The sequence below is a fragment of the Bos mutus genome, chromosome 7, assembly GCF_027580195.1.
Source record: "Bos mutus isolate GX-2022 chromosome 7, NWIPB_WYAK_1.1, whole genome shotgun sequence".
Classification (NCBI taxonomy): domain Eukaryota; kingdom Metazoa; phylum Chordata; class Mammalia; order Artiodactyla; family Bovidae; genus Bos; species Bos mutus.
Genome location: NC_091623.1, coordinates 66,814,899 through 66,842,520, shown reverse-complemented (window position 1 = coordinate 66,842,520; position 27,622 = coordinate 66,814,899). Strand labels below are relative to the sequence as shown.

At 43.9% G+C, this 27,622-nt stretch overlaps 1 protein-coding gene and 1 long non-coding RNA gene across 2 annotated transcripts in view; one reads left to right on the top strand and one right to left on the bottom strand.

The window, feature by feature from the left end:
• MARCHF3 (membrane associated ring-CH-type finger 3) overlaps positions 1–27,622 on the bottom strand; it is a 156,385-nt gene that overhangs the window by 100,169 nt on the left and 28,594 nt on the right. The window lies entirely within an intron of this gene.
• On the top strand, positions 216–21,937 carry LOC138988525 (uncharacterized). The gene is made up of 3 exons (XR_011464795.1): positions 216–545; positions 8,099–8,232; positions 21,556–21,937. It is a non-coding gene; the product is annotated as an uncharacterized lncRNA (long non-coding RNA).

Below are 27,622 nucleotides of genomic sequence, written 5' to 3'. Positions count from 1 at the left end.
AAAATTAGCAGGGATTATCTAAATTATTTTGTTTTTCTGACTTTTTTTTTTCCTTTGGTATTTGATTTGCTTGATGCATGTATACGTCAGCTGTGGTTAGGAATGCTATTCAGGAACATCCACTGTGTTTGCCATAATGGATTTGACCTACGGCCAAATGGTACTCTTGAGAGATGTGGTTGTGACTTTGACGATTGAGCCAAAGTTAAATTCTGATGAACTGCAAAGGAATTTTATCAGTCCCAGGATGTTTGCCAGCTGAGCTGGGCAAAAGAGTGACTTTCTAAAATGTCCTGCACAATCCACATTTACTCTGTCACCTGCACTTCCTACTTTCTGAAAGGTCAGCTAAAAACTTTATTTTTCCTATTTTCTGCCATTTCCAGGACCACAAGCTTAAACCCGAGAACTGAATGTTAAGCTGTGTTCCTGTCTCTCACAAATCAGCAGGGGCAGAGTTCAGCAAGCAGAAGGGAGTTTACAGTTCTGCTGACTGCACGGTGGCAGAATGAGACCTCAGCTTATTTGGCTTCTCGGCAGAAAAGGTAAGTAGACCACCTCTGCTGGTCAATCGAGGTGATCAAGGAACAGAGAGAAACCTGACAGGCCAGACACAAGAAGACACTTTGCATTTAGGTTCTTATAGCAGTCCCTGAAGTCTGTTAATCATTTTCTGAGAGAAATGGGACATTGGTTTTGAGAAGAAGAAACAAGAGTTCTATGCCAACCCTGTCTGCAACATCTGCAGGCCCAGCTCTGCTCCAAGCTTCATTTGCACATTCTCAAGCCTTCTGTTACCCAACCACCCAGAGGAGGGATTCATCTTCCACCCCATAGCAACCCTCCCAAGGAGGAATAAAGCTTTTTATTTTAAATAGACCACAACCCAACGAAAACCAGTCATCCCAGTATCCATACATCCAGCAGAGGGAAACATATGTGCAGTGTTTTAATCCTAGTGAGTCGTGTTAGTCACTCGGCTTCTAAGCAGCTTGATTGTGGTATTCCTCCCTGACTTTCTAAATTACAATGGCAATAACTGCATTTGCACAGAAATCACCCCAACTGGTTAGCTACTTCATTTAATGACCACACGATTCCTACTTTATGGGTACAAAATAGTTGATCTCATTGAACTGGCAATTTAGAAACCCGAGGCAAATTAGAGCAATTACTAATAAATTATACATTTGGTAACTAACAATTTGTCTATCATCTAGAAATATGAGGAAAAACTGCCAGACTCCCTGGCCCTGTGATTCTGAACAGGTCTTTTCATTTTTTCCTTTCCAAGACCCAAAGTTTTTATTATCCATACCAGTTCCACCATTACTGTGGCTGCTTCTGCAGAGCCCGACATTTATAACACCAAGAATATAAGGGATGGCATCTGCACTCCATGTGGAACAGAGGGTGTGGCTGCTTAAAAGAAAAAAAATGCAACAAAAAACACCCCACCCTAAACAAAACAAGAAATGAGCTTCATTTAAGCTTTCCCTAAAAAAAGTTAGCTCATAGAAGAAATAATGGCAAGAGACAGGAGCAAAATACCTTCTTGTCTGTAATCACTTTTCATAATCACTACCGTGTTTCGTTTCTGGGTGAGGCGGTTTGATGAAATTAAAGGAAGTTCCGTATTATAAATCATCCATAGTTCTGGGGGAGGAGGTGTGATTAGGTCAATTAGTAAGATATGATCTTTCTCTTCTTGCCTGCTTGTCTCACATAGCCTTCGGGTGTGCCATTCAACATGAAAGGCATTGATGTCATTCATTAATTGAGGGCCGGATTCCTCCATCAGCATATTCCTCCCACCTGGTACCGCCTTACTACCAACCACTCGCATCCTTAGCAGGTTTCATCTTCCATGACTGCTGTCAAAACGTGAGCGGAGGGAGAGAGAGGCTTTTACTACTGAATGCTCAAATTCATTCTCACTGCTGCTATGCTGTGCTCAGTTGTGTCTGACTCTTTGTTAGCCCACGGACTATAGCCTGCCAGACTCCTCTGTCCATAGGATTTCCCAGGCGAGAATACTGGAGTGGGTTGCCATTTCCTCCTCCAAGGGATCTTCCTGACCCAGTGATTGAAACTGTGTCTCCTGTGATGGCAGGCAGATTCCTTACCAATGAGCCACCTGGGAAGGCCTCATGGCCTCCTGGTCAAATGAGAAGAAAAAGAAGAAGTATCCAGATGGTGGGAAAGGAGGTCCGAGAGACAGAATGTAAGAAACAGCACTGCAAATAAAACTTGCAAATTCAAGAGGATTTAGAGATGAATCCCCAATACCCTCAGGCAATGGAGAAAATTTGTTTCCTGCATAATTTATATACTGCATTTCCCCCATACCCAGCAAAAATTATACACCTATTTCTCTACATCACATGATCATCATGTCAGTTTTAAAATAGTTTCTCTCTCTTTGCTGTGAATACAAACAAAACCTTTGTTTATAATCATGTATTTTCACACTTTTCCTTATAATTTCAATATGTTTCAGGCTCTTTATTTAGCTATTTTTGCTAAATACCTGGTTACAGGACCTAAGTCCATGTCATCATGTCTTCCTGGAGAAAAACACGGCAAGCATCTCCCTTGAGAATCACTAATGTTAGGGAGAAGAAAGGGTAATCAACACTTATTGTTTTCTATTAGTGCAATAAGCAGAGCTTAAAACAAAACCAGCCTCCCTGTGAATTCCAAACGCCCTTCTAAATAACCAGGGGTGCTATTTCACAACCTGACCTGCATACTTCCTTTGGGCTGCCGTGGGAGTTGGGATGACTCTGTCCACACGTTTGGGGGTGGGGTCACTGTAACTAAACACATTCTGTGTCACCTGTGGAGGAGGCCTGAGTGAGTGCACCCCAGTGCGTTCCACCTCTGGGGGCTCCTGCCAGGTGGGGTAAGCCAGAGGAAGCAAGGCTTCTGCTTGTAGGGGATGCACCTACCTACCTGGCAGCCTGGAGGTCACAGGACTCTGTGCCTCTCACCTAGTCAGAGGCGAAAGCAGGCAATCCCAGAGCAAAGAAGGCAACAGAGAGAGCTGGAGTAAACAGTCCTCAGCTCTCACATCCCTTTTGCCTAAAAGGCCTTGTAATGACTCTATCAGTTTCCAGTGCTAGAAAAGAAATGTTGGGGTGTGGATTATGGCTATAAAGTAGGAAGTGATCTCTATCAGTGAGAACATGTATATGTTTTTGTAGTTAATCACTACACAAAAGCGGCTAAAGTTGATGGCAGAAAAGAATATTCATTTAAAACACTAATTTTGGGGGCTGAAGGATGTCTTAGAGGAATATAAGCTTCATATTCATAACAGAGCAAAAGCTATTTTTTAAGGTGGTGACCTAGAATGAAGGAAAGATGGATAGGGAACCCTCTGTCCACCAAGATGGTCTAATTGCTGGAGATGGTGGTCCAGGCCTGTGGCTCCTACCTTACTCTGTCAAAGCTACACCCAACTGAGCAGAAGAAAAAAATTCCTGGAAGCCATCACCCTAGGAGGGAGAGGCCTCATCAGTATATTCTACTTCTGATTTCTATTCTTTTGGCCCAAAGAGGCTTTGCTTTCCTCCATATTTGGGCAGTATTATTCTCTGGCTAATGAGAGGCAGAGGGAAAAATAAATAACCTTTTCATAATATTCCTGCTCTGGTATTTTGCTCAAAACTCTCTGTTACCAAGGAAATGATGAAGATCCTTAATTAGGGGTTTTCAAATCAAAAGCATTACACTGATCAGAGGTGGCTGAACACTATCTAGTAGTGTTCATATGATGAACCCATTTGAAAACAGAGTTCAGGGAGTCTTGACCAAGACCTCTGATCACATTAAATTCATGGAAACTGGCTATTTAGACAATAAGGAAATGGGTATCTTTTCATAAGACACACTCCATTTACTAAGTTTTTGCATATTCAATCACATCCTGAGTATGACTTTATTGCAAAAAATTAATTTTTATCTATGACTTAAAAGTCTTAACAAAAAGCTATTTAAGTTATATGTGACAGTTTAAGTCATTTGGTTATCATTGCATCTGTTTGTGTGCTCAGTCATGTCCAATTCTTTGCAACTCTAGACACTGCAGCCCACTAGGCTCCTTTGTGCATGGAATTTTCCAGGCAAGAATATTGGAGTGGGTTGCCATTTCCTCTTCCAAGGGAATCTTCCCGACCCAGGGATCGAACCCATGTTTCTTATGTCTCCGGCATTGGCAGGTGGCTTCTTCACACCCTTATATCTATTTTAAAATAGAATATGGTATTCTAACACTAAAAGTTTATTGTTACATTTTCTTGTTTTCCTGTATATAGGTTCACATTATATTTTACTTGTATAATATTGCTGGTAAACTTATACCAGAAATATACTAGAACCTAAACGGGGGTCACATTTTCTCATCAACTACATTCTGCCATTACAGTAAGCCAGATACCCCAGGAAGCTCTTTATCACCAGGGGCCTCCCTGGTGGCTCAGTGGTAAAGAATCTGCCTGCTGAAAGAGGAGAGGTGGGTTTGATCCCTGGTTAGGGAAGATCCCCTGGAGAAGGAAATGGCAACCCACTCCAGTATTCTTACCTGGGAAATCCCATGGACAGAGGAGCCTGGTGAGCTACAGTCCATGGGGTCACAAAAGAGTCAGACACAACTTAGTGACTAAACAAAACAACAGGGGATGCAGAATATGGAAGTGCGGAAGCCCTTCTCCCAGGAAGAGCAAAAGCAGTCTGTTAGCAAACCTGTGAAAGGTGGTAGGTTTTTAAAATAATGGATCAGGGTCTATGTGGGTGAAGCCAAAACGTGACAGCTTTACTGGCCGAGACTCAGGATGATTTGAAATGCAAATTTTCACATGGAAGCACCTGAAAGGAATCAAGGAAATTTAAGGCCCCTCGAATAGATGCATCCTCTCCTCCCCATGCCCTGTCACATCCCCAGCAGGCCTATCCCAGCTTCTCTTTTGGTTTCGCTTACTCCCTTTGGAGGTGCCCGCTGTTCTTACATCCTTCTCTCTCTTTTGTGACTCCCCAGGGTAACACTCAAAGCTCCCTCAGTCAGGTTCTCACTGTCTTTTTCTCTTCCCCTTGGATAACTCTCCCCTCCTTTTATCTACTTTGCCACCCTGGGAATGACAAAGGAAGATATCTCCCTTTCTGCATTCATGGGGCTGCAGTACAGGTTCTGAATTCTCTTTTCCTGCTCCTGATACATTTCCTGATATGTCCTCCATGGGACATGGTTGGGTGTCTGGACTATACTGCAGGTACCTTGAGGGTAAAATTATCCAGAGCTCACTGGGATTTGGGGACAAAGTTTTACGTGACTCAATCAGTTTTGTTTTCTGAATATTTTGCCAGTCCTGACCCTTGGAGTCTCCCTTCTTTCTTGCTAGTTTGCCCTCCTTTCAAAGCCAGGTCCAAGTCCAGCTGTCTCTTAGCAAGCCTGTGGCTGGGTATCTAGCTTCATTCCCTTTGCTCTGGGTCGGAGCTTCCTTGAAGAGCCATCTGACCATCTGCACAGGGACACTCGGGTCCTAGGTGATTTTGGGGAAGCTCATCTCCTTTCTCTCTCCATCCAGGCCTCCTCACATCCTCCATCTGCTCTCCACCGGCTCCACATCTGCGGGGCTAATTAGCACAGTCTTCCCTCCCAGCTGAGCTCGCTCAGGTTCCTCTTGTCTCCACTCTTCAAGGTCTGAGGTCTGAATTTCCCCCAGCCCCTTCATGAGCCCACTCTTAGGCAGGTACAACTTGCACCCGTGGCCCCTGGCTTCTCACTCCCTCCAGGATCCTTGCCCTCAGCCTTGGGCAGGACAGAGAGCGTGGCCTTCTGGCACTCTGCCCACCTACCTGGCAGGCAGCCCACGCGTCCTGCCTGGGGGCCATCTCCAGAGTGTTTTCCTGACTAGCCTTACTCACACTGGCCCAGATTTGCTTCTGGTCTCTTCCTCCGAGGCAATTCCCCGAAGCTTTTGGGAGAAAGGAAGATTTGTGTGTTCGAGTGATGACACTTGCTCTGAATGCCTTGCTATCTGGCCACGTTCAGAGCAGAGGCATGGCGTATCAGTCTTGGCCAGCCTGCTCCCCACCCAACATAATCAGCACACGGGCACCTTAAGACAGGGCTCTGTTTCTGGGCAACGTGTTTTGGATCTCAGAAAAATGGGCAGCCACAGGAGTGTTGGGGTCACATGAGGTTACACTGCTAAGAACACTGTCTTGCCACACGAGGTCCTTTATATGAGGCTGCCAAGCTGTGACTTTGTTTTCGGGTGTGGATTCTATAATTGACCAGCGTTTCCTCTTTGCATTGGCTACTGGAAAGCTTAGTGCCAAACATGAGGGTTGCCTGGGGCATACCATGAATGTGAATGAATTTTCTCAATAACCTTACTCATCAGTCCATTTTATGTCTTTATCTTTGTTTTTCATGTTTCCTCCCATCTACCTCTCATTTATATTCCCTGCTAGCAGCTTTAAACCCTTCCTGAATCAAGGTGGGACAGGTATAAACAAACATACAGAATGAGGTAATTTTACAGCAACTTGAAAGAGTCTCTTTTACACAGTTGGTGGGAAGATGAATTTCTGGACAGCAATAGCTATTAAATGTTATAATGTACATATTCATGAAACAGAAATACCTATTCCAGAAATTCATCCTTCAGACACACACAAGTGTGCAATATTTATTTGACTGTAGCACTGTTTGTAATAGATAAAAAGGAAATAAAGTAAATGCTCAGTAATGGTGAAATATGAATACGTCATGCTGCTGTATACGATGGCACACCATGCAATTACTAAAAATGAGAGATGAGTTTACATGCTCAACCCATTAAAGGATGTCTTTAATGTATTAAGTGGAAACAAAAGCTACCTTGTGGCTAGAGGGAAGAGGAGGTTATATTTGTTATTTAAACTTTCTCCCAGCCCCACCGCAAACAGAAAGAACACTAAGAAGGACTTGTTGGTGGCTGCCTGGTACAAACAGAGCCGCGATCCTCAGCACAGAGGCTTTCTCATATTCAGGGCAGTATTAGATAACAGGAATGAGGAAGCAACGCTAGAAGCTCAGGGAGCTCCATTCTCTGACTTGGCCCATGCTATGCAGTGAGGAGGGGTGAAGAGGAAAGGTGAGGGGGCTGGCCTCTGACAGAGACAAGCTCTGGCAGCTGAGGATTGTCTGTTGGGAATCTGGGTGTGAAGTGCGATGAGTTTTCTTTTTACCCTGCCTGCCAAACTGTCAGTAAAATCTACCTGTTTCCCAATACTTTTGCAGTTGGATTTGCTTTGGAAGGACTGTGATAAAGTGTTGTATCCAACCTAAAGGTCAGAGAGGGTCAGGGACAGAGACCGCCAAGAGTGACCGTCTGGGTCATCAGCAGATAACTAGGTCCCATGTGCAATGAGTCCTGCACATACAGGGAACTATAGGGCGGGCAGGGAGGAGCGGGGGATGCAGAACGTCAAACCAGCCTTCTGCAAAAGCAGGGGTCTGACTTACTAAATACTGAGGTTAGTTTTCATACCCAGGATGACAAATAGCAATTTAGGAAAAAACTGTGAAAGAATCAGTTTTGTGACTGTGCCAGAGTAGCCATGGTTATTTACATGACAGGTACACAGAATGTTGACTCTGTGTTGGCCAAGTGACACCTTCATTGAAAACGCCCTTCACTGCCCGCTTCACGTCTGTGCACCTCAGCCCCCTGCCCTCACACAGAGCTGCCCTGTCTGACTGATGTTGGTATGCGGCTCTGTCTCTTCTGGAACCACTTCTTCCACATCCTGTGTGACCAACCCAGTGAGAAGGTTCTAGAAATGAAGCCGGCCCCATGGGTGGGCTCCCCAACCCCTGGAATGTCATGCGAACTATTGTGTGCGGACAACTTTGTAGCAGGGGGTCATGCTCTGATTCAAGTATCAATGGGCTGATCCGCTAAGGACCTCTGATTTAGAAGTCTGATATGGAACTCCTCTTTAAAAAAAAGAAAAGTCTGATGTTTCTAAGGCCTGATGCCCAGCTTGGCATACAGTTGGGCCTGCAGCTCACACGGAGGTGTTTAATATTATGTTCCTTATTTTCTAGATGAGGAAAATGAAGTCCTATGTGCAGATCCACGTTTGCAAGACTCTAAAGCCTCGATGTCCTGTGCACTTGATAAATATTGAACGAATGTGGAATGAGTAATGGTGGTGGTTACGAATGCTTCCATCATGAAGGTAAGGAAGCTGACATCTATCAGCATGGGGCATGGGAAGTTGAGTCAAAAACTCAGGTTACCTATCTTCCATTTAGTGGACCTTTCCATATACAGGTCTTTGTTTGAAATAGTTTTTATTCCTTATTAGACATGAGTGTGGAACCTTACATCCAACTCATGTTACCTGTCTCTGAATTCAGGACTCAGGCATGTGTATGATAATCTTGTTTATCATTAGATCAAATTTCATACCGATAGGCACTTTGTCAAAAAGTCTGGTACCACTGTCCAAACATCAAGAAACAAGGTGCCTTCTCTTGTTGGGGGGTCCCAAACCCAAACATCTAAAGGGATTAGTAGATAAAGGAAGTGACTCAGGTGGGCTGGGTGAGCACTGGGGCACCCAGAAGGGAGCCGCATCTAACTTGAAGGGCACAGCTGCCCCCCTGGACTCACCATATCACCCTCATGTGAGAATGTTGGCCCAGGATGGTCACATCTTTGGAATTTTAAGAGAAACCAGAAATGTAGATTAAATATGGAATTTCCTGAGTTTCAGATGTTGACAACTCATTCAAGTATTTTTTAAAAACAGAATATAGGCCAAGGAAAACACATCATCTATGGCTGGGTGGGCCTGTGAGCCACCAGTATGCAAACCTGGTTTTCATTTGGGAAACGTCTGGGACCCTGTTCTGATCCAGTCAGGCAGACTGAGGGTGTGGAGGGGAGTTCAGTTCTGCTGCTTGTTCAATTCTTTATTGAAAGGTTTGTCAGGGAACTGGTTAAAAGCGAGGCTACAAGTTTTAGACCATCTGTGGGTGTGAAAGAAGCCATCCATGGCCCCAAATGGAAAATCAAGTTTTGTGTGACACCCTTAAGCTCCAGTCAAGCTCTCCACTGCAAAGCCTCATCCTAGGATGCACTGACACATGACTTCAGCACTCTTCAAGCTGGTAGTTAGCATGCAGCACTCTGCTGAATCTGCAGAAAAATCCACGACCCGCTGCAGGTCCTCTTGCATTGTGTGTGCTTCTGCAGGGAAGCAAATCAGCCTCCAGCATCGAACAGATGAGTCTTGCCAGGACTTCTCCAGTTAGTCACAGTCCAGTGAGGAAGACCAGCTTTTCGGAAGAATGGACCTTCTCCTTAAAGATGGGTCCCTACTACACTTTGTTCTCTTGTCAAGCCAGGCTGTGCAAAATGCCAAATAAATCTAGGCTTGTTCAGGGATCAACTATTCCAGCATTCGAGCACCTGGGGCCCTCAGCCTATTTTCCGGACAGCAAAGCCTCTGAAGGTCTGATGGAAGAAGCCATGCCAAAACATAACTAAGGAGATGAGATTTAGGAGAACTTTAAGCATTAGTTTCCATTAGGTCCCACTCCAGATCTAAGACTTGTATGTGGAGAAAACGTCCTCGAGCTGCCTTCTCTTCAAATACGTTAGTGAAATGGAAGCAGCATATTAATGTATTTTGCAAGGCTTTGGGAAGTAATACTGAACACAGTGTTCTCTTCATACCGAAGATGTTGTATACTGTGCGTGTTTAGTTTGGAGACAGACTTCTATTTGTGCACTCACAGAACCTCCCTCCCATCACACCAGCAATCTGAGAATTTTCCAACCTTTTTTCTTTGAACAACAACAAAAGAAAATATCATATCAGATACCTGAGCCAACAGTAACAGAGCACTAAAGTGTGGACAGTATCAAATATTATGTTTGGAGTGAAGCTTAGTTCTTCATGGGCTGCCAGGCAGGCTCGTTTTCATTTTACAAGGAGAGCACATGACTCGACTACTGTGGTATTTAGAATCCCTATCCTGGAGTATGCCCAAGGTTTTTCGTGAAATATCCAAGCCTGTTTCCAAACAGTACTTTCCATTAACACTTTGAAGTCAACTTGATAAATTGTGCCTAAGTTTGATGCTAACTCAGATTTTCCCATACCCAGTCCCAACCTGTTATAAGGAAATACCAATGATCATGAAATCTGATACCATTGTCCAAGCATCTGTATTTTGCAGGTTTAAAAATAATGGACCAAGATCAAATGTATATTTTAGTGTAAATCTCAAAGACAGAAACTGTTCAATCTCTCCTTTTCTATCCCACTTTTTCAAATCATAAATATGTAAGAGCATATATGTTTAAAAGAGGCCAAGAAGAATGGTTCTCCCAGGGAACAAACAAGACAGCAAAGGATCATGGGCTTTTCTCTCCTGCAAGCAACTCTGGTTCTTTAAATAAATAATCGAATTATTCCTTGGATTGCTTTCCCATCTCCAAATTCACAGGTTTTTGTTTCTTGCTCTGACAATTAAGGTAACGTTTGAAAGGGAAGTGAGTAAGGACGTGTATTTTCTCTGCATAAGAAGTCGAGATGCCCATATATACTTGAGTTAAAGACTGGATACAATTTGGAATTAGTTTTTGGTTTGGATTTTATTTTTAAGTCAAGCAAATAATGACAATTTGAACAGAATATATGTATATACCCTTATATTAGTATTGAGATAAAATTCATACCCTGTACAATTCACCAATTTAAAGTGGGTTTCAGTATATTCACAGAGTACTGCAACCATTGCCATAATCAATTTTAGAAGATTTTCATCACTCCCCAAAGAAATTCCACATCCATCACTCTCCACTCCTCTCTGCCCCCAGTCCCTGGAAATCACTTACCTACTTTCTGTCTCTATGGATTGCCTGTTGTGAACATTTTATATACATTGTATCAACAAAATGTAGCCTTCTGGTTTGGTTTGTTCTTTCCACTTGTCCTAAGGTTTCTAAGAGATCTATACATATGTTACACACACACAAGAGTAGTGTCTGAATGCCCCACAAGCACCTGGGCAGCACTGTCCTGCTGTTAACTGCCTCCCCTTTTTCAGAGACTTTGCATCACATCTCAATGCATTTAGGAAATCCAGCAGGTCCCGGGGTCTCTCACTGCAGATGTTCTCTTGCGAGTAGTCATCTTCTGGTCTGGTTCTTATAGCATCTCACACTCAGTGTGCACCATGCAACCTCAGTTGTTTCCCTCTCCAAACACAATACTCTTCTGTGTCCACTCATCTTTGGTAATGAAAAACTTTTGCCCACACAAACTTCAACACCTAGTCATTTTCCCTCATTCAAGTCGAATGTGTCCATCCCTGTGCTAGACGCCTCCACAGCCTCTCCTGCCTGCCTGCCTGCCTCTATGTCCTCGGGTTCACTCCCGGTCCCAGTCCCCCTCACAGCCACCCTCCTTGGCTCTCTGCCTGCAGTCATCTGCTCCAGTCTGCACCACGGCTGAGCCCTAGCCTGAATGAACTGCAGTGAATGGATCTAATTTTTTAAATGTATTCAGTTGAATATAGGTGATTTAAAATGTGTTAGTTCCCAGTGTACAGCAAAGTGATTCATATACATACATACATATATATTTGTGTATATATACACATACATACATATATAATACACATATATGTATGTGTAGACTCACATACATACACACACAAAGCTTTTTCATATTCTTTTTCATTATGGCTTATCACAGGATATTGAATATAGTTCTCTATGGAATATAGTAGGACCTTGTTGTTTATCCATTCCACATATAATGGTTTATATCTGCTAATCCCTATCCTTTGCCCTTCAGCCTCCTCCTTGGCAATACAAGGCTGTTCTCTATATCTGTGAGTCTATTTCTGTTTCATCAGATCAGATCAGATCAGATCAGTTGCTCAGTCGTGTCTGACTCTTTGCGACCCCATGAATCGCAGCACGCCAGGCCTCCCTGTCCAACACCAACTTCCGGAGTTCACTGAGACTCACGTCCATCGAGTCAGTGATGCCATCCAGCCGTCTCATCCTCTGTCGTCCCCTTCTCCTCCTGCCCCCAATCCCTCCCAGCATCACAGTCTTTTCCAGTGAGTCAACTCTTCACATAAGGTGGCCAAAGTACTGGAGTTTCAGCTTTAGCATCATTCCCTCCAAAGAAATCCCAGGGCTGATCTCCTTCAGAATGGACTGGTTGGATCTCCTTGCAGTCCAAGGGACTCTCAAGAGTCTTCTCCAACACCACAGTTCAAAAGCATCAATTCTTCGGCGCTCAACCTTCTTCACAGTCCAACTCTCACATCCATACATGACCACAGGAAAAACCATAGCCTTGACTAGACGGACCTTTGTTGGCAAAGTAATGTCTCTGCTTTTGAATATGCTGTCTAGGTTGGTCATAACTTTCCTTCCAGGAGTAAGCGTCCTTTAATCTCATGGCTGCAGTCATAGATAAGTTCACTTGTGTCATATTTTAGATCCCATATATAAGTGATACTATATGGTACTTGTCTTCCTCTTTCTTACTTTGTATGCTAATCTCTAGGTCCATCCATGTTGTTGCAAATGGCATCATACCATTCCTTTTTGTGGTTGAATAGTATTCCATTGTATATATGTACCACATCTTCTTTATCCATCTGTCAATGGACTTTTAGGTGTTTCTGTCTTGGCTATTGTGAGTAGTGCTGCTCTTGGCTTAGTATCTTTTTGAGTTATAGCTTTTGTCTGGGCATATGCTCAGGAGAGGGACTGCTGGATCATATGGAAACTCTACTTTTAGTTTTTTGAGGAACTTCCATACTTCTCCATGGGGGCTGCACCAATTTACATTCCCACCAACAGCACAGGAGGGTTCCCTTTTCTTCACACCCTTTCCAGCATTTATTGCTTGTGGACTTTTTAATGACGGCCTGGATGGCTTTGTCTTAGGGGAAGAGAGGGGAGGAAGTACAGGAGAGCTGGTGGTTTTGCACAGACCTATGCTGCGCCTGGGGCAACAGTGAGGCAGGCTGTCCTCTCAGTGCTGGAGCGGAAGCTGCGTGTTTGGCAGCTTTTGCCTGGGCCCCATCTGAAGAGGCTCTGACATTATTTTCAGTCTCCAGGTGACTCTCACATGCAGTTCCGGGATCTTACAGACTGTCACAAAAGCCCGGTGTTAGTAGGACAAGCAAGGGCTCTTGGGTTAGAAGGCCTTGGTCTACCAGAGGTTAGCTGTGATACCTGGCGGCACGTTAACTCTCTGCTGTCAATGCGCTTACCTGCAACATGGGCCAAACACACCTTTTTCATGGAACTGCTCTGAGTATGAATGAAATCAGATGAAGTACACAGCCGAGTGCCGGGCACATAGAAGGTGCTCAGGAAGTGGGCAGTAGAGTAGGGAATGCATGCCTGGGTTCTGTGTTGTCCTTGTCACACGGCTCATATGGCTAGTGCCAACCAAGAACCACTGTATGTCTCCTACAAGGGCTCACATCAGGGTGACTCCTTTGTTGAAAGGCAAAATGACAGCTGGCTGAGGGTACCATGGCTCTTAAACTGATCCTAGCACAGGTGCGGGGCCTGGTCCCAACACTGTGCATCGGTTTAGTGTTTTACAATGCAGGGAGGTGCAGTCACGCAGGCAGTGTGGTGTGCGGAGGGCCACCGGGTTACGAGACAGGAGAACTCCGTGTGCTCTGTGACGGGAGGAAGCTTGCACATACAGTTCAGGTTGTTCCTGACACCCTATTCCGCAGCCAACTAAACGCAATCGTCGTCTTTCTCCTCCCACGGGCTCACTGTATATACACATTAAACTGAGATACCTGGTAGCCATGGGCTCTTAAATACTTTGCAAGGCCTCATTAACAAGTCTTAACAGTGACAAAGCCTTCTCATGGAGCCGGCTGTGCACACCTCATTCTTCTCCCTGGGCAGGAGAAGCACTGGATGAAGAAAGCCATGGAGGAACCGCACAGCTAGACGGCACAGACACTGCCCAGCCGCTCCCACACGCCCCAGGGCAGGAGTGGCTTTGGCTTCCCAAGAGAACTGCTCATTTTTCGGCAGTGAAGGCATAGATGATCCCTTCTGAGAAGCTGGCCTCGGGGTGAAAGGGAAGGCCTGGGCAAGAGATCTAGTGGGGCCGTGGCATCCCCCATTGCTGTCTGAGGACAGGAACTAGCCCTCTGCCTATGACTCAGCTTTCCTGTGAGTCTGTGAGGCCACAGGCGGCTCGCTTCCTCGGCTGGGAATCGAGTATCACAAGCAGCAAAGGGACAGCTCAGAACTCTGACTGACAGCAGGGATCTAAAGACGGCAGGGTGAATTCTCTCATCTGGGAATCAGCAAAGGCTGGCTACGGGAGATGGGAGCAGAGTCAGAATGCAGACCTCGCGGGGAGCCACTTTGGACTAGAACGGCGGTTACTCGGGGCCCCAAATCTCCCTCACTGCCAATGTGTCTTATGATCTGGGATCCGTCCACTGAGGCTCCTGTAGCCGAGGAGCCAGACCCCTCAGCTTCCTTTCCAGCTGTGCCCCCTCTGTATGCCAGGCCCTTCACGGGTAGCAGACCAGAAGGTGCACAGGCTGTGAAGGGGTCGCTTAGAAGAGGCCCAAACCAAAGCACAGACCCTACCCAAAGGAAAGCACTGGAACTCTATGGTTCTTTGATCTTTTTCTTATCTTTTATCTCTATCCAGCTTCCTGTTGTTCAGATTTAATTAGTGTTGGCTATTTTTTCCAATCCTGAACATTAAAAAAAAAAATTAACCAGAAAATGTAGAAACTGCTCTCATAAAACCAAGAGAGAGAGAAGTTGTTAAAGTGAGGCTGAAGCAAGGTAAAACCTGTTTGTGATCTGCAGCTGACCCTGGATGGGACTGATGGGGGGTGGGGAGCGAGAGGATGTCATATAATGTTAGCGTGGGACCTTGCAATTGTAGGGGGATAGGAGGGAAGGCAGTGCCAGGATTTCTCAGGGCAAGGGGATGCTACTGGTCCCTGGAGTATGACTCCCTGGGAAGGTAAAAGTGTTAGTCACTCAGCCATGTCCGACTCTTTCCAACCTCATGGACTGTAGCTGCCCAGGCTCCTCTGTTCATGGAATTATCCAGGCAAGAATACTGCAGTGGGTTGCCATTCCCTTTTCCAGGGGATCTTCCCAACCCAGGGATCAAACCTGGGTCTCTTGCATTGCAGGCAGATTCTTAACCATCTGAGCCACTAGGGAAGCCCCTATGTGTCACCCTTAAGGAAGGCAGTGGGTCTGGGATGAACCAGATGGACTGATGAGGGTCAGTGGAAGTGAAAAGTGAAAGTCACTCAGTCGTGTCTGACTCTTTGTGACCCCATGGACTATACAGTCCGTGGAATTCTCCAGGCCAGAATACTGTAGTAGGTAGCCCTTCCCTTCTCCAGGGGATCTTCCCAACCCAGGGACTGAACCCAGGTCTCCCATATTGCAGATGGATTCTTTACCATCTGAGCCACAAGGGAAGCTCAAGGGAAGCTACCCACTGGAGTGGGTAGCCTATCCCTTCTCCAGCAGATCTTCCAGACCCAGGAATCAAACTGGGGTCTCCTGCATTGCAGGTGGATTCTTTACCAACTGAACTATATCAGGGGTCAGAGGGTTGAGGAAAATTCCTGGTGATGCCCTATATTCAGAAAAGATATTCTAGGATAAACCAAGCTGGAGTAGAACTACTTGAAAGAAACTGGGCAGGAATACCTTCTACACCAGGACAGGGGGATGTGCAAAGGAGTAAGAAAAGTCAGGCAGAGGTTAGGTCTAGGCAATGGGCAGCACACTGGAGAGAAAGTGCAGGAAGCAAAGCCCAGCACATCTGGGGAAACCAGGAGGGAAACAGGCAGCTGCTCCAGGGCCTGAGGGATCAATGCCAGGGCCCAGCCCAGGCCTCAAGTGAAAATAGAAGAAGCTGGAGGAAGCTCATAGGCCTCTGAGAGCCAGTTGTGCTTCTTAAATATTCTTGGGTCATGGGTCCCTTTTAGGATCTGAGGAAAACACTAGACCCACTTCCCAGGAAAATGCACTTATGCTCACATTATTCCACCTTCACGTCTGGAGATTCACAGGTCCCCATAGGCCAAGTCACATACCCATCCATGGTTATGAGCCCCAGGCCCTAAGGATGCTCCTAGACACTGAAAGAAGAGGAGTGATAACAGGAAATACTTGAAGGATTGTTTAATCCTTTAAGCCTCTGCCAGACTCAGTGGAATAATATGAGACCTGGCCTGAAACTGGCCCGAATAATCCACAATTTACAACTAGGATTAGTTAAGATACTTCACCTGATGGTGAGTACATGAATCCAGTGGAGAGGTGGGGACTGGAAGGGCAGGAGAGAAGTGTCAGAGGCAGCCTTGAAAAAGAGTGGAATAAAGAAAAATTGGGAAACCAGAGGTAGGGAGTATTTGGCAAGGAAACTACCCCCCATTCACCCCCAGGTGGTGGTGGGAGAAGTTAATTCAGAACAATGGTAAATGGCCCTGCATGATGGGGCTCTGCTTTTAGGAACCATTCTTGGCTTCTGTCGCATTTGCTTTATACTAAATCGTAACACATGGTATTTCTTTAAAAAAAAAAATAGAGAATATTTACTTGCACCAGTGAGCCTATACTTATATTGCAATGATGTTCTTTTCTGAACAAGGCATTGTTACTTTTCTTCTAGTCATTTAATTAAACCACGTTATTTTTGAAAAACTGCATCTTGGAAGGGGGGGAAAGGGTTGTAGCTCTGTTTTCTGTTCGTAAATTCTGTGATGGGTTTAACTGGATGTTTTTGTATTAATACTAGAGCATTTCTTGTATGGATGAATTTTTGCTGGTGGCGAGGACGGTCTGGTTCAGAAAACACAGTGGTTTTTGACTCTTCCACATGCCTTTGCTCTGAGAGTCTGACCTTAGAAGCATTTTTCATGCATGACTCTATTTGATCCATGGATACAGAACATGTAAGGGCACAGTGAGGGGGGCTGACTGTCCAAGGAAATTTAGCTTCTTACAAAAGAAAGAAATAGTTTAGATCATTAGCAGAACATGCCCCGAGTATGAGTCCATCACAAGCGTATCTAATGGCACTAGGATTTATAGAAATATGCCCACTGTTTAATGTTCCCATTAGGATGTGTACAGCACAACCCCAATGTATCCTAAGTAAAGGGCACAGAACTAGGAGTCAGAAGACCTGGTATCAGGCAGATTCAGAAATTAAATTGTAAGTTACACGACCTCAGCAAATTATTAACCATTTCACACAGACTCCAAGTGTTCTACCAGTAAATAAGACTAAACATGCCTGCAACCTCCCTACCCCCCAGCAGTATCGAATGTGACCAGTGAATGAAATATCAGAAATGAAAACATTTGACATCTCTAAAGTACCATATAAAACTATGACATTATTATACAAAGCTAAAGGACTTTTTGAAAATGTAAGCATATTGAAAACTTTTTGTGTGCCTATTTTGAATAAAGCACTCTTCTAGGTGTTGTGAATTACAATGGTGAATATAAGTCCTTGAAAGAGCTTTGCCTATGATTTAAAAATTAATTAAAATGAAACTAAGGGTCAGAATTCACATTATGATTTTTTTTCATGTATTTCAAAGTTGGGTGGACTTACAGCCAAATGAATAGGAAAATAAATAATTTCACTTAGATGGGTCAGATTAAATAAAATGAATACTTGAAAAAAATTTAAATATACAATGCAATAGATAACTAAGAATCAATATTAGTAAATCGAGTAATATGTGAAGCAAATTTGAGATGAATCGTGATGCCTTTTTTTCCCTCTCACCTTAAAAGGGCTGCTGATCTCTGCCAAAAGGCCAGGATATAAGACAGGCACTTGCATGAGCAGTTAGTCTCTCTGACAAAGAAACTTGGGTATCCACTAATAGCAGAATATATACAAGCATTTGTCTCTCTGGACGCTAGTAAAATGACACAGGGGGAGGAGGGATGTAACAGTGGAGCAATCAGGAAAGAAACATCAGGGAAAGAAGAAAGATTTCAGCAGATTTCTGGAGGTCAAGGAGAGGATGGCAAATGAGAACTGGGCAGATGATGGTTAACTTTCTGTGTCAACTTGGGTAGGCTGTGGTGCTCAGTTGTTTGGGGACCAAGACTGATCTAGATGTTACTATAAGGATGTGATGAGTGTTGATGATCATGTGACTTTCTGTGGAGATCATCGTCCATAATGTGGTGGGCTGAGGGGAGACAGGGTCCGACCAATCAGCTGAAGACTTTAAGATCCCAAACTGAGGTTTCCCAGAGAAGAAGGAACTCTGCCTCAACACTAACATAGAAATCCTGCCCAAGTTTCCAGGCTGCTAGGCAGCCCTATGGATCTGGGACTCAAGACCACAGTAGCAACTCATCTGAATTTCTAGCCTGTTTGCCTGACCTGTGTATTTTAGACTTCCCAGCCTCCACAATCATGTTAGCCAATTCCTTAACATAAATCAACCTCTGTGTCTATCACTGTATGTATATCTGTATCTACCTGGTTCTTTTTCTCTGGAGAACCCTGACTGATATGGAGAAAGAATATGAGTCTAGAACATGGAGGAGAAAACTTTGGTTAAGTGGGAGGGTGGGAACGAGCAGTTTGGCAATGTACCGGTAAAAACCCCAGGCTCACTGGGCAGCTGCAACAGAGACTGGGATTTTGAAGGGGATGAAAAACAGAAAAGTTTATCGAAACTACCTAACATCCATTTGCTCCTTGCAAGAAAAGCTATGACAAACCTAGACAGCGTGTTAAAAAGCAGAGATGACACTCTATCGACAAAGGTACGTCTAGTCAAAACTATGGTTTTTCCAGTAGTCACGTGTGGATGTGACAGTTGGACTATAAAGAAGGCTGAGTATTGAAGAATTGATGCTTCTGAACTGTGGTACTGGAGAAGCCTCTTGAGGGTCCCTTGGACAGCAAGGAGATCAAACCAGTCAACTCTAAAGGAAATCAACCCTGAATATTCATTGGACAGACTGATGCTGAATCTGAAGCTCCAATACTTTAGCCACCTGACACAAAGAGCCAACTCACTGAAAAGACCTTGATGCTGGGAAGGACTGAGGGCAGGAGGAGAAGGGGGCAACAGAGGATAAGATGGTTGGATGGCATCATTGACTTAAATGGACATGAGTTTCAGCAAGCTCCGGGAGATGGTGAAGGACAGGGAAGCCTGGTGTGCTACAGTCCATGGGGTCTCAGAGTCCGGCACAACTTAGCGACTAAACAACAATGATGTACCTGTGGCCTGCAGGTACCCCTCACTCTCCTCCCCATCCGGGCCTTAGGTCCATGTGCTGTGCTAGAAACTCAAAAAGTGACTTGTGCCCAAACTATCAGAGGACTCATTATCTGTAGAGAAAACTTAGAGCTGCCTGGAAACTGTACTATATGTAAGACATTAACATTAGGGGAAGCTGAGTGAGGGATATACAGAAACTCTATTATTTTTGTAACTTTTTTCTAGGTCTAAAATTAGTTCAAAATAAAACCCTAAAAATATGGTCTGGAAAGGCGTAGGAGGGCTAGCATGTGTTCCAACACCCTAGGATAAAGTTCTCCCTCAGACATTTGGCGGAGAAGGCAATGGCGACCCGTTCTGGTACTCTTGCCTGGAAAATCCCATGGACGGAGGAGCCTGGTGGGCTGCAGTCCACGGGGTCGCAAAGAGTCAGACACGACTAAAGTGACTTAGCAGCAGCAGACGACATTTGGAGTACCACCTCCAAACTCCTGTCTAAAATCTAGCCCCTTCTCAGTTGTTGGGGGTTGGGGGGTGGCACATGGCTTCTCATATAAACATTTCTGTGATATTCTATTTTTTTAACTTACACATGTATCATTTTCATAAAAACTTAAAAGGAGTTTCTTCAAAAATATTCTTTCAGGCTTGAATGAGATGTTTTTTTATGTAGGTGACACTCACTGACATTGCTAACACACTTCAGTGTAGGAAAAAAAGCCTATAATAATAAGACCAAAGGGAAACAATTTCAAATGCAGATTGAGAAGTTCAAACAGGAAGATGATTAGGAAATTTCTGAACCATCCTGTTTGTCAAAAAACAAAGGAATTTTTTAAAAAAGCACTTTAGTAGCCCCTCTTTCTCCCCCAGATGCTGTGGATTTTGTCAGTGCATGAGCGCTGGTCCACCATAAATCTAAGCAGAAAAATGGACCAAATGCTTCTATAAGCTGGTCTACTGACACCATCTCTTGGCTGAGGAATGAGATTTGTGGAGTATTCAGCACTACTGTGACCTAGCAAACCATAAATTATAATATACATCGCGGAGAGAAATGTTTTACTGATAGAACTAGTATGAATATATTAATTATAATACTTAAAGCACATCAATGATAATTATGAACAGTTTCCTGTGATATTATGCTCTCATCCTCAGTGTCTCCTGCGCTGATAGCGACCTCCCTTATTAAGAATGAAATTTAGCAGCATCAGGCTTCTTCTCTGAGTTTTTTCTCCCTCACATCCATTAGCACTGTATTCTTTTCCTTGGCAAATGTATTTATTGGCCTGATAAGATGCCTAGCTTTATGAACTCGCCATACGCCTAGCAAGCAAGAGTCCTCAAAGATGTTTCCGTTTACTCTCTGCCTTTTGGAATTGATGCGTAGGGCCTGCCAACTGGGTCTTTCTTGGGCCACGTGCAGTACACAAAGTTGGACCATTCACTGGGGCTGCCAACACCGGCAGCCCTGGGGAAACAATTTCCTGGACAATAATAGGGAAAGCCATCCTGTGGGTTTAGTTAATGCCAACTGAAAAGTTACAAAACTGCTGGGTGCTCCAGGGTATGGGGCACAATCAAAAGCTGTGATTATCTTCCCGCACTGCCACAGCTTCTCTGTCGAATTCTGATAGCTCAGCTCCAAAGAGCTCACCTGCAGTCACATCTATAGCTGGGAAGAAAACAAGCTGCTTCCTCTCAGTACCTCAGGTATCATGTCCATTGGTCCTTAACATTCTGTTCAAACTGGCATCACTAAGAAGACTGTCACATCAGCTCCAAAAACAGACCTGCCAGTTGATTCTGAAAAACCTTCCACAGCACCTCCGAGCACACAGACTCAGGGAGGGAAGGGGGAGCCGGAAGCTGTGACCCCCAAGAGGCAAGCACTGAATGGACAGTCCCCTGAAGCAAAAGCAGACAGAAAAATCATTTTTCCATTTGCTTTTCCATCTCCTCTCTGTTTTGTTCAAGTAGAAGCTGTGAGGTAAAATACAAAACCCCCATTGTGCCCTTGGTTGGAAGTTTGCCTTTAGTCAGGATCATTGCATTAATTCCTACTCAAACACTGCAAGTAACCGGTCCCCAGAGGACACTGGCTGGATTTCCAGGTCAAGGTGGTTGATACAATTACTACAGAACTTTGAAGATTACAAAAGGGTGTTACAGGTCCCCACGTCACTGAATTTTTTCTTTCCCTTCCTGTTTTTGATGCCCAGCTGACTCTAAAGCAAACCAGTGTGACCCATGACAAGCCATAGGAGGACGAGGCCTCCAACCTGAAGAGCCTTTGAACGGATCTTCCTGTTGAGCCCAGCAGTGCTGATGGCAGCAGAAGCCAGAGAGCCCACAGATACAGCTCTCAGGAGTCAGGGCTGAGGTTCCAAGGCCAGTGGGAGAGGCCAGATCCACAGTCCCCCTATACGAACCACATAAAATCTAGATAATAAGTAGCCTTTCGAGGAGAGTATGCCCAGTGGTCAGAATCTGAAAGCATTTAGGTGAAGTGCTACATCAGTTACCAGGCAATTGAGAATTTGAATAAAACTTGGAAAATCATCCTTAAAAGACGTGCCGTCTTCAGGTTCCCAATACTTGACGTTATCCAATATCATCACACCAGGACACTGGGGACTGCCCAGAGGGGTGTGGGAAATGACTTTGTGGCCCAGCAGATTTTCTGAGCTTATCTGCAAAGCTGCTCTAATCTTCCCTGAATATCAGGTCTGTGGCTTGCCAAGCAAGCACTCACTCACTTTAATCATTTTCAGGCAGAAGGAAAAAGAAAAAGTTCTGTATATAAATAAAAAGCTTAACCCACTGAGACACGGTCTACATGCCTCTTCCACTTCTCTCCCTTCCTCTTGACTCAGCCACAGCTGAAGCAGAACAACCCCATGGACACCTTTAAGCGACTTTTAATCCACTTGAAATACATAATCCTACTGAAGTGATCTAAGATGGTACTGATGTAACCTTAATTCTAGACCTTTCTCAGATTGCAAAATAGAACAGCCACTTTGAAAATGATTCAGCAGTTTCTTATAAAAGTTAAACACACACTTGTCATTCAACCCAGCAATCCCACACCTAGGTAGGAGAAATGAAGACATATGTTCACACCAAAAGAAAATGGTATGTGAATGTTTATAGTGACTTTACTCACAATGACTAAACTCTGGAAGCAACCCCAATGGCCCTCAACTGGTGAAGAGATAAACTGCAGTATATCCATACATCAGAGCACTACTCAGCAACAGAAGGGAATAACTGCTGATCCACACAACAGCATGAATGGATCTTGATATATTTTGCTGCATGAGAGAAATCAGACTCAAAAGGCTACATATCACCTGATTCCATGGATGTAACATCCTGGAAAAAGTCAAACTATAGGGTCAGGAAACAGGTCACCAGTGGCCAGGGGCTGGGAATAAAAGCAAGAGTTGACTATAAAAGGGCATGAGAAATAAAATCTCAACTACCAAAAGTAGTCACAAAAAAAAGACTTGAGAGAATTTGGGGAGATGATAGTACCATTCCATATCTTGATTATGGTGTTATACGACTATATGTATTTGTTAAACATGCATAGTTGTATACACTAAAAAGTGAATTTTGCTGTATGGAAATTATGCCTCAAAAAATGCAACTTGAATATAAAATCTCAGTAGAAAATGTTCAATGATTAAGAAAGGCAGCCTTTAAAACTGCTGATGAACTTCCTACTTACATTAGGATCTGGAGGCCTTCTCCCAAACTGGATCTGGGGGTTCTCAGAAACCAGGCACTCAGTCACTCTTGGACACATAAATAAAGCTCTAATACATAAATCAATAAAGTCAACGTATCAGCATGTCCCCACGTCTAGGGTTACTCATTTAGGGTGTTCCCAAGCCTGTACTTCATGCGAAAGCGTCTGACACTCGGACATGAAAGTGCTGGTGACTGTGCAGGGCGCTGCCTGTGCTCCTACCTTGCTTCACCTAATGTTCTAACTGCCTGGATGCCACCGCTTTTATAACCACTCGAGTTAAAAGTTATTTCAGACTGAGAATTCAAGCCTGCCCTGTGTCTGTGTTTTCTATGATAAAGAAAATTAACCTTATTATTCCAACCAGACATAACACACAGAAGACAGACTTCCCTAATTTAGTGATATAGATTCCTTGTACAGAATTTTTTTGGCCAAAAAATATTTATGCCCATGATATTCAAAGGATTTTGTTTGGTTTTCTTCTGCATGCCCTGAACATAATGTACTGTCTCCAAAACTAGTCTTTATTTCTTCTCTGTCCTTCTCCTAGTAAGAACATCTGTTAGGAATTCACTAGATGGAAATAAATGCTGAAGGCAGACAGAATGAGAAACTCAAAGACCCAGGCTCTTGGATGGCCAACATCAGCTATTCAAAACCTTCCATGGAAGGCAGAGTGTGATGTGCTATAAGCAGAGGCTAAAACACAGTGCTAAGGCAGCAAGGGTGATGTGAAACACTCTGGGAAAGTGGAATTTAAGCTGGGCCCCTGAAGGATGGAGAAGATTGAGACTGCAGACAGTCCAGGCCAAGGAACTACTTAGCAGAAAGGGTCCTGTAAGTGCACGTTTGTTCAAATCGGTTATCATCAGCTAGCGTCCTAGAGCCTGAAAACCACGATTATTTAAAATTCTTCTGGAATTTCCATGTCTTGAGGCCTTGGGGCTCTCCATTTCTCCATGAATCCCAATGCACCCTATTCTATCACACACGACAACTTCATGTACTTAAGTTACTGCCTTTTCTATAAGGCATTTAAGTGGATTGATTGTGGCTGAGAAGCTAGTTATGAAGAGGTGAGTGAAAAATTAAAATGAGCAGGAAAGGGAGAAGAGGGCATCCTGGTGGCAGGCTTCAAGAGGGGGTGGAGCACTTGTCCCTCTCCAGTGGGGTATGGATCCAGGATCTTCAATCTCCTTGGGGAGTGGTGTTAGCAAGAAACACCAGTTACGAATACAGGGAAAACTTCATTGCAGCACTGTCATTACTGATAAGATGAAAATCATCTAAATGCTCATCAACAGGGAACTGCTTAAATCAATAACTGATCATTTACACAATAGGATATTATAGTCAGTAAGAAAAAATAGTGTGAGGAGACAGGAAGACCTCTAGGATAAATTACTCATGTTATTTAAAAGTCAGGGTGCAGAAGAGTCTGTATAATGGACTCCCTGCTATATCTGCATTCATACACAACCCTCTAGTAGGATACATAAAAACTGTTAGCATTGGTTATATTTGGAGAGTGAAAAATGAGGGTAGGAGAAAGAGAAATGTTTACTTTTCAATTTATACCCATCTGTTGTTACTGTCCAGTTGCTCAGTCGTATCCGACTCCACGACCCCATGGACTGCAGCACGCCAGGCTTCCCTATCCTTGATTATCTCCCAGAGTCTGCTCAAACTCATGTCCATTGAGTCAGGGATGCCATCCAATCATCTCATCCTCTGTTGTCCCCTTCTCCTCCTGCCCTCAATCTTTCCCAGCATCAGGGGCTTTTTCAATGAGTCGGTACTTCACATCAGGTGGCCGAAGTATTGGAGCTTCAGCATCAGTCCTTCCAATGAACATTCAGGGATGATTTCCTTTGGGATTGACTGGTTTGATCTCCATGCTATCCAAGGGATTCTCAAGAGTCTTCTCCAGCACCACAATTCAAAAGCATCATTTTTTTTGGTGCTCAGCCTTCTTTATGGTCCAACTCTCACATCTGTGCATGACTACTGGAAAACTCATAGCTTTGACTATATGGACCTTTGTCAGAAAAATGATTTTTCTGCTTTTTAATGCACTGTATAGGTTTGTTATAGCTTTTCTTCCAAGGAGTGAGCCTCTTTTAATTTTGTGGCTGCAGTCACCATCCACAGTGATTTTGGAGCCCAAGAAAATAAAGTCTGTCACTGTTTCCATTTTCCCCCCATCTATTTGCCATGAAGTGATGGGACCAGATGCCATGATCTTAGTTTTTGGAATATTGAGTTTTAAGCCAGCTTTTTCACTCTCCTCTTTCACCTTCATCAAGAGGCTCTTTAGTGCCTCTTTGCTTTCTGTCATTAGGGTGGTGTCATCTGCATTTCTGAGGTTATTGATATTTCTCCTGGCATTCTTGATTCCAGCTTGTGCTTCACCCAGCCCAACATTTTCCATGATGTACTCTGCATATGAGTTAAATAAGCAGAACGACAACATACAGCTTTGTCATACTCCTTTCCTAATTTTGAACCAGTTTGCTACCCTTCTGTAACTGAATTTATTGAGTTTATTTTTAATTATTTGTGCAGATGATGATAATTTTGATCACATGAAGTATTAATACTTATAATCATTCCTTGGCTGACTTGCAATATAAAGTGAAGACCGACTACTGTTGTTAGAGGGTCAATTCAGAGACTAGAGGTTCATTTCAATAATTATTAAACAGTTTAATAAGTGGTTACTGGATATGTCATTGTTTTAGTTCTTGAGCAGCTAATATAGTAGACTGCAGCAGTAGGTTAAGACAGAGAGAAACAACGCATAATGTGAATGCTGGGAAAGCCAGGCAGAGGAGACTTCCTGGTGGAGGCATGGCTTAGGGTTTGAATTGGTGAAGCAGAAGAAGCAAGGAAAGAGCAGCAATGAGAAAACAATATGGCAAGCCCTTCACTTGGCATAGAGACATCTGCCCTTCTTATTTCTCTTTTGGATCTGATCAGTATTAGAAGCAAGAAAAAATTCCAAGATCTGAAAATCTCAGCCCCTCTCAGTCACAAGGGCTAATATTTTTCCATCAACGGCTTTAAAAACTGAAGTTTTGTGGACCAAGACCCAAGAACTAGAATTAGTAATGAGAAAATACTACTAAAGAATTTCCTCCCCTGCCTCACAAACATGCTGGAGTGTATACATGGGCACTGTAAAACAAATTCTCATCTCCCTTTCTTTGTCAGTGGTGAAAAAGCATTGGTACATATACGAATAATGTTCAACCAGAGCAGCCAGCCTTTCACAGGATTGTTCTTTACCAATGTATATGCTTGGTGCTCTATCTCAAGAACCTTCTCGAGAAACACTCTTCTCTTTGCAAGTGTGGGGACCGGAGTAGGAAGAGGAAGCCCTCTGCCCTGATTGACAGGCTTACTCTTTCTCACCATCACTGGTACCCCGAAGTGGAAGGGTCAGGGGACTCCGGGAAGCCTTTCCTGTGAGTTCGGATTCTCTTTCTAATAGAAATGATAGAATAACCTATTCAGTTTATTCTTCTGGCCAGCTTAGCCAAGATGACTGAATACCTTATTTTTTGCTAAGATGATCATTTTTTTCAGAACTCTCTCTCTGAAGAACATTTGTGAGATAAGCGATCATTCTGTGTCCACTTATATCTGACCAGCCTAGGCTTTACTGCTCCCATTGTCGGGGAATTAACCATTTGTACCCTGGTATCAATATAGCAAAGAAACACTGCCAGTGACTTTAGAAAATAAATAATTGGCTGATTGTTTGTTTATCACTACAAAGAAAATACTGAAGAACTTTTATTACAGAAACCCATTCAAGGCTGCTGGCAATCTAAGAACAAATGAGGAAATGCTAAGAGAAAAAAGACTGTTAGCCTATTCCTAAAAATTCTCCTGGCTGGCATTATAAAACAATCTCTTGAATGGCAGGAAATAATAATATATCTCACAACATGGGAAATCTTCGGTGTTGGTGGGTTATTCTTCTATTTTGTGTAGGTCCCAAAAGAAGTTAGAAAATGTCATGTGCAAGAGAGGGAGGGAGCATGGAAGTGCAAAAGTATTAATTGCAGCTTCTAAGTGGCCCATGTGGCAGCCAGTGAGCTGGGTAACCAGGGATCAGCCCGGTCTGGCTACACCTGCGGATCAGAAAGCAGAAAGTACTGACGGACAGTGGAGCAGAACTCGGCTCTCATAGCGAAGAATAAAGCACAAAGTTCCTGCTCTTTTTTCAAGCCACTCCTTGGCCTTCCTCAACCTGGAGAACGTACTTCAGCTTGGGTCATGGGCAAAACCAGAGCAGCCACACTAGAAGGGCATGTGGCCTCATACAAACACGCTTGTTCCTCAACTTGGCGCTCTGCGAACCCAGTGCAAACATTCAGCATCCCATGGCTGGGGCCACTCCTGGAAGCCATCAGGTGGAAATGGCTCCAGCAAAACGTATTTTCTCACAGTGGGGAGGACAGGTGGGAAGCTGGGGTGCAGAAAAGTGAAGAACAGGGTGGAGAAAAGGCAGCCTCATTAAT